The 6,443-nt window shown below is 43.5% G+C and overlaps 1 protein-coding gene and 1 long non-coding RNA gene across 2 annotated transcripts in view; both read left to right on the top strand.

Moving 5' to 3' along the window:
• ADI1 (acireductone dioxygenase 1) overlaps nt 1-6,443 on the top strand; it is a 70,913-nt gene that overhangs the window by 36,622 nt on the left and 27,848 nt on the right.
• Nucleotides 5,131-6,443, top strand: part of LOC109300129 — an 8,437-nt gene continuing 7,124 nt past the window's right edge. The window contains exon 1 of the long non-coding RNA XR_002098135.1: nt 5,131-5,267. This is a non-coding gene — a long non-coding RNA (uncharacterized LOC109300129). The remainder of the gene's footprint in view (nt 5,268-6,443) is intronic.

Here is a 6,443-nt window from a genome sequence, read left to right as displayed (position 1 = left end):
TCCTTAAAGACAGTGTCCAAGGAAGTTTGGACAGATGGTCTCCAGGGACATGGGAAACGCAGCGAACTTGTTCCCTCACATGGCGTTGCATCACATTGAGCTTCGTAAAGTTGAAACAGGATGTCAATTTATAAATGTTGTAAGTGCGAAACGCTGTAAGCCAAGAATGGCCTGTATAAGTAAAATGCATGTGAAAACCTATAATGAATGTGAAATCTTTTTGCAGTAGCAGACCCTTCAAGAAAGAAAAAAGCTAACGGGGCAGTCAGGCACAATACTGTGAGACTCACCAGTAAAAAACCCGAGACGACTAAGTGAGGGCCACACTCCTGGTCAAAGCCGGGCTCCCGGGCGAGGGGCCGCGCGGAGTTTCCCAGGACACCGGGGGAAGTGGGACAAACGCGGCGCTCCTTGCGGGCTCGCCGGCTCGGTCTGTGCCCCGCTGTGTGCGGAGGGAGAGGCCCTGGCCGGCAGGAGCCGCGGTCTCGCTCTCGGGCCCGCCGGGGCCGCGCTGAAGCCCCCGGGGAGCAGCTGCATCCCAGCGCCGAGGCGAGGCGAGGCGAGGCGGGTCTGCGCAGAGGGGCGCGGGGCGGTGGCGGGACCCGCGCTCGTCCCGAGCGGCAGCTGAAGCCCCGCGGGCGAAGCCGGCGCGGCCCTGTTGTGGCCGAGGGGCGGGGCTGGGGGGGGCGCGGCTCGGGGCAAGGTGTGCAGGTGAGCGCCGCCTCGGCCTCGGCCTCGGCCTCGGCGTGCTGCAGCGCAGCCGGGCGAGGCGGAGTGCTCATCGCGGTGAAACGTAACAGAGTCGGGGGGGGATGATCTCAGCGATGGCCCCAAGTTGTTTGCATGTTATACGTTTGATCTAACTAACTTTAAGGATTCAATTAACTTTAATTGAAGAGTAACTTTGTTATGCTGTTGCTAAGATGTGCTGGTGACGATGGCTGTGTTAATCGCTGGCACAACTCGGCAGTTCAGATATACCAGGGACATAAACTTCTAACAGGAAAAGCTTTGCACAAAACCTAAACAATATTACATGTGTACAGCACGTGGAAAGGGATTGTAGGACCCTTGAGGGGTGGGTTTCTACCATCATAACCTAACTTACTAATGATGCCTTTTTCGTTTTCTCTCTTCTTTGAAAGAGAGCTGGAAATTCAAGTGAGACAGTCAAATGTAACATTGCTACTTGGTATAATGCTTTACCTAATAAAGTAAAACCAAACTAGTACTGTATATGGGTGTCTGTGTTGGTAGAAATGTAAAATTTAAAGTTAACAACTCGTTTCTTCCTAAGGTCCAAGTAACTGTTCACATGTGGGATGGGAAAATGATAGCTCTCCCGAATGACCTCGAAACAAAACGTCACAGTTGCAGCACATGATAAAGACCATGTGAGCTGTCTTCTGAGGAAGAGCTTTTAGTTTGCAGGACCTTATAACTTTACTAGATTCTAAGGCTCTCACTAAGAGCCAGAACCTGTCCTAATAAGAGATTTCTCAATTTGGAAATGAGTTACATTGTGATGTGGTTATAAAAAGAAGCCTGCCTTCATCTGGAATTGCTTAGAAAATCATTAGTAGGGAGGTGCCAATAGTGGCTTTAAAAAAAAATAGAAAAGGGAGGGCAGTTTGTGACCACTGACAGTATCCAGGTGAATACATAGTAGAGAAATAAAATCTTGATGAAATGGCTTTCAGTGCGGCATCTCTCTGAATCACTATTGAAATGCCACTATTGAAAATGGCGTAGTGGTTGGTGCATCCCCCACTAAATAGTTTTCGGTATTGTTTCAGAAGTTGAGGTTTGAATTAATGTCAGGGTGTCATACTTATGCGACCCTACAAGGCTGAATATAGGACAGCATTGTTATCAGTTGTTGTGGTTTTCAGAACTGTAGCAACTGCCTCATTTTCTGTTGTGCTGTATCTTAGGTATCCCAGCTCTGTGCTGCTGAAAAGCTGGGAATATGAACTGATTTGCTGTTTGGTTCACAGTTATTCATTTACTGACAGCAAAAGATGGGAGCTAGTAAGCTAAAAGCTGTAGAAACAAAGTGGCTGTGCAAATGCTCAGTTTAGAGAAGTATTGGATATCAGAATCCTATCTCAAAAATTAAGGCAGAGGGAAGGAAAAAAAGAAACTAGCAGCAACAACTTCAGGCTGTTAGAGGTAGGAGAGATCTGCGTGACTTGGAAAACTTGGAACTCTACTCGTCAAACTGTGTAACATTCAGAATTTGTTTTGTGAAAGTGGCTCCCAGAATTAGCATCTGGAGGCACTCGGGCATCTTTGAGATGCTCTGGACTCTGGAAGACTTTCTTCCATGGCATAAGTGTAGGTTATGCTAGGTTTCCAAACATACTGCAAAGCTGTCCTTTATTTTTGTGGGGCTGGATATCTGAATTGAAGACAAATCAGGATTTTTTCAAATGGAAATACTGGGTGTAACTGTTCTTTAAAAGTGCATTTGAAACCCATAATGCTAGCTAAAGTTATGTGGTTTGATCTGGTCATAAAATTGTTTGCTACAGGAGTGGGTCAGAACCTTGATTTTTAACTAGAGTTGCAGTAAGTACAGTATAAACACTTAAATTCTCACTGTAGCTGAATGTCTTTCAAGAAGACACTTGTACAGAAAATGATTCAGGAGGTTAGATGGTAATTGAGGCTGTTAGGAGAAGCTGAGGTTATAATGTTGATGTTTCGCATTACCAGTGAATGAGCATGTATTCATTCTGCAGGTAGAAGCAGTACTTGAGAAAGTTACAGAAACAATGTTCGCAAATTGAAGGGTAGTTTTCTATTTGAAGACTACTGGTTTGTTTGTCCTTTTAAGCATTTCAGCTCTCAGTCTTGATGGTACTCTCTTTCTTGCAGGTGACTTTGCAGTTATTTATACAGATGGCTGCTGCTCAAGTAATGGTTGTAAAAAGGCATGTGCAGGAATAGGTGTCTACTGAGGGCCAAACCAGTCCTCATAAGCGTTTTGAGATGTGACTTAAATCTCTGTAAACAAATTATTTCCTGATGCTGGTCTTGAACGTGACTTCTAATACATTCAGGCCTGCTTGCTAAGGGAATGCTCAGTCAGATTATCTCGCCGAAATCAAACAAGTAGCGAACCAAAAAGAGACAAATCAGATGTATAACTGAAAGAGTTAATCTCTTCTGGGGAGAGTAGAAATAACGAAATAAGGTAGGAATTTGAACAAAATTATAACAAGACTCAACCTGGACAAATGCAAGGACATATCTTAAGGGAAATTGCATTCAGGCTTTTCTGCAAGTGTTTTCACAGTTGAGCAAAAGTGTGTTAAAGCTATTGTTGCTTTCAGTGTAGATTGTGCTTCCCTATGGTAACAGGACCAAACATGCCCAGATATCACGTTGCAGTTCTTCTGCTTCATAAAAGTAAGGATTGAAGTAGATGGAAACTAAACTAAAAGTATTTTGTCTCACTTCTGTCAAGAACGCAATATCTATACATGCATTTCTGTGTTGCATGCATTAATCTATTTCATATTGCTTTCAGACAGAAACACTAGTGAAAGGCTGTCTCATGACAGACTAACCAAAGAGCTGAAATATATGTACATTGTAGACTTTTCTAAAACTGTTATCACTGTGGAAAATAACTGAAGGTTCTGGCTCTGCCCAACTTCATTGACTGTTAAAGTCCACAGTGTAGAAATAGAGCTTTGCTTCTACCTCTGAGATCTTCTAGCCCAGGAATGACTGAGATATTGCCCATGGGCCAGGTCTGGCCTGTGGAGTAGTGCTGTCTGACTTGTGGGGTTCCTTCCTGGTCTGGAAATGTGGTGATGGGGAATTGATGGCAGAGTTAATAGCCACAGCTCCCAGAGCCACAGGAATTAAGATTGCTGCCAAATTTCTGAGCCCATTTATCTCTCATTGGGCTAAATGGCTCCACACACCATACTGAGCCTGTGGACTGACCCTGTGTCACTTACCCAGCCTGCAGGGCTAGGTGAGTTGGGCATCACTCCTCTAGCATATGGTGAGTTTAGTCTCGATATAGTTCAAGGAAAAAGCTGGCATTTCTGTTAATAGTGTCTGCATAGGAGTTGGCAGAGACAGTTGCTGTAGTTTGACGCTCACATAGACTAGAACACTGTTGAGATTTACTGAACTTAGTTCTATTTCAGGAACAACATTCAGAAGTAGAAGGGAATTCAGAGAAGTGATGGCAAGATTTACAGGTAGTGGAAACTTGGGACTCTTTGGAGTTTATGTGGGAGACAATAAGGGATGTGATGGAAGTATACAGAACATTTAGTGTACTGAAGGTGATGCAAATACTTCTAATAAGAAAAAATAAACTTTTAATTACACTGAAAGGCAACTCTCAAAACTGAAGTGAAGCTTTTTTAGCATAAGGCACAGTTTACCTTGGGGAGAAGAATATATCAAGCCAAGGATTTAGGATTCAAAAACGCATTAGACACAGGTTTATCATCATGCTCACTAAAGATAAATAGGTAGGGTATGTTTAGTTTCATGCTTCAGAAGCTAAGCTAGTCTTTACTTGGGAGGGCTTAAGTAGTAACTTTCTCTGGTAGTACAATGGACTATGCCAGCTGCACATTGGGACAGAAGGTAGCTTGTTAGGTACCATGGGCTTATTGCTATATTTGCAATAAATAATATGCTTGGAGGGTGGAGTTAAAAGGAGAAAGCCTAGCTCAAGTCACTTGCATGCTGGTTAGGGGGAAGAACAGACACCCACTGCGCAGTGGAAGCTTCTGATTTGATTGGTACCTATCAGAGCCTTTCTTGAGGAAGGTCAGATGTTAGAGGATTGTTTGGTGGCCTTTTTTTGCTATCAGCAACTTTCCTGTTGCTAAGTTACTTTTCATTTGGCAGTTTTCACCTTTTTTTCCTCTCGCCTGATATGGGAATCAGTTGTGCTACAAGCCTATGAGCAATGCAATAACACCTGGTTGTTCCATGATTGTTTGCTATTGTGTTTCTTTTACAGTCCTCTTAGTATTTTTAGTTTGTTAATGCCAGGGAACATCAACTGGGTAGGCCACTGATAGTAGTGTGGCAATCTATACATGCCTGTTTCAACACTGAAGACACTGTAGTTGTCCTCCTTCTATGTACTTAATGTTCACATTGTTATTCTGAATTGGGATTGCATTGAAGGAGTTTCCTTAGGCAGCCTGCAAAGCAGTTGAGCAAGCAGAGTCAAAACATCAAGAAACTGGTTATTTATATTGACAGCAAGTGCACTATTATTGGTAAGTTAATAACTTTGACTCTGCTGTTAATGAAATTCATAAGAGCACATAACTTCACTTGGTCAGCCTTCAATAACTGGGTCTGGAGGAGGAGGGTAGAGAACAGAAAATGGGTAGCTCATTGTAGTTTCCAGTTACTGTATGGGGAAGAAACTGAGCATGCACTGTACAGCGGTCAAAATGTATGCACTGTCTGTATCAAACTCTGGATTAGGCATTGTATGTAGTTGGGCAATTGAATGAAATGAGTGAAAGAAATAGTTAAAATATCAGCACTGAAGATCTCTAGAGGAAGCTTTTGAGAAGCATAGGATGCAGAATACAGCAGTACGGTACCATTAATTAGCATACAAAATGGCATAGGAATGTAGGCCTTGGTGCTGTATCTGCAAAATGACTGTCAGAATTATTTAAGGGACGGGGGGAGAGGGGTTGACCTGCTGCACAAAGAACCTGGAATATTTCAAGGCTTTTTGCTTTTCTTTAAGAATTTAAAGTCTGGATTTTCCTGGTTTAAGGTAGGTCTGTGGGGAAAAGCAAGTTCTTCACCTTCATCTAATGGGTTAGTATACTGAATGTTTTGGCCTTCTATAAATAATACATGGTGGGTGCTTGCAGGCATTAAAAAACAAAACAAAAAAGCCCTGCTGCTTTTCTTTAAACTCGGTGCACCCCCATGCTGAGTCTAGCACATGCCCAGAAAAGGCAGCTCCTTAGTTGGATCCAGTTCATGTAAAGTCTGTATAGATAGGGCACTTTAGTGGAGCTTTTTTGGCAAAAAAAAAAGCCAAAATAATCTAACAGCTGATTTAATCAGCTATTGGATAAAAGAGCCAAATACCCTGTTGAAGTGCCTGATCTATACTTTGACTGAGCTTTGCCACCTCTGTAACATGTTGTTTCTTCCGATGAAGCACATTTTTTTTAACGTCGCAAGCAACCAACGTGATTAGTAAGCTGTCAGTGAGAATAAATTCTCCTTTCTGCCATTCCCTCAGTCTCTTATGACCTTACAGTCACTATATAGCAGGGGTGTGCAAAATATGGCCAGCGGGCCAGATTCGGCCCACCAGGCGATTCCATCCAGCCTGCGGGCCCCCTTCATAAGCCCTGGGTCTGAGCTGCCCCTCTGCAAGCCAGGCACCCCCTACCCCAGCCTGGCCTGACTTGCCCCAG

This window comes from Gavialis gangeticus, unplaced genomic scaffold (genome assembly GCF_001723915.1).
Source record: "Gavialis gangeticus isolate Ggan-Ray unplaced genomic scaffold, GavGan_comp1, whole genome shotgun sequence".
NCBI lineage: Eukaryota > Metazoa > Chordata > Crocodylia > Gavialidae > Gavialis > Gavialis gangeticus.
The sequence above is the reverse complement of the archived record's forward strand: the minus strand, read 5'-3'. Positions and strand labels throughout refer to the sequence as shown.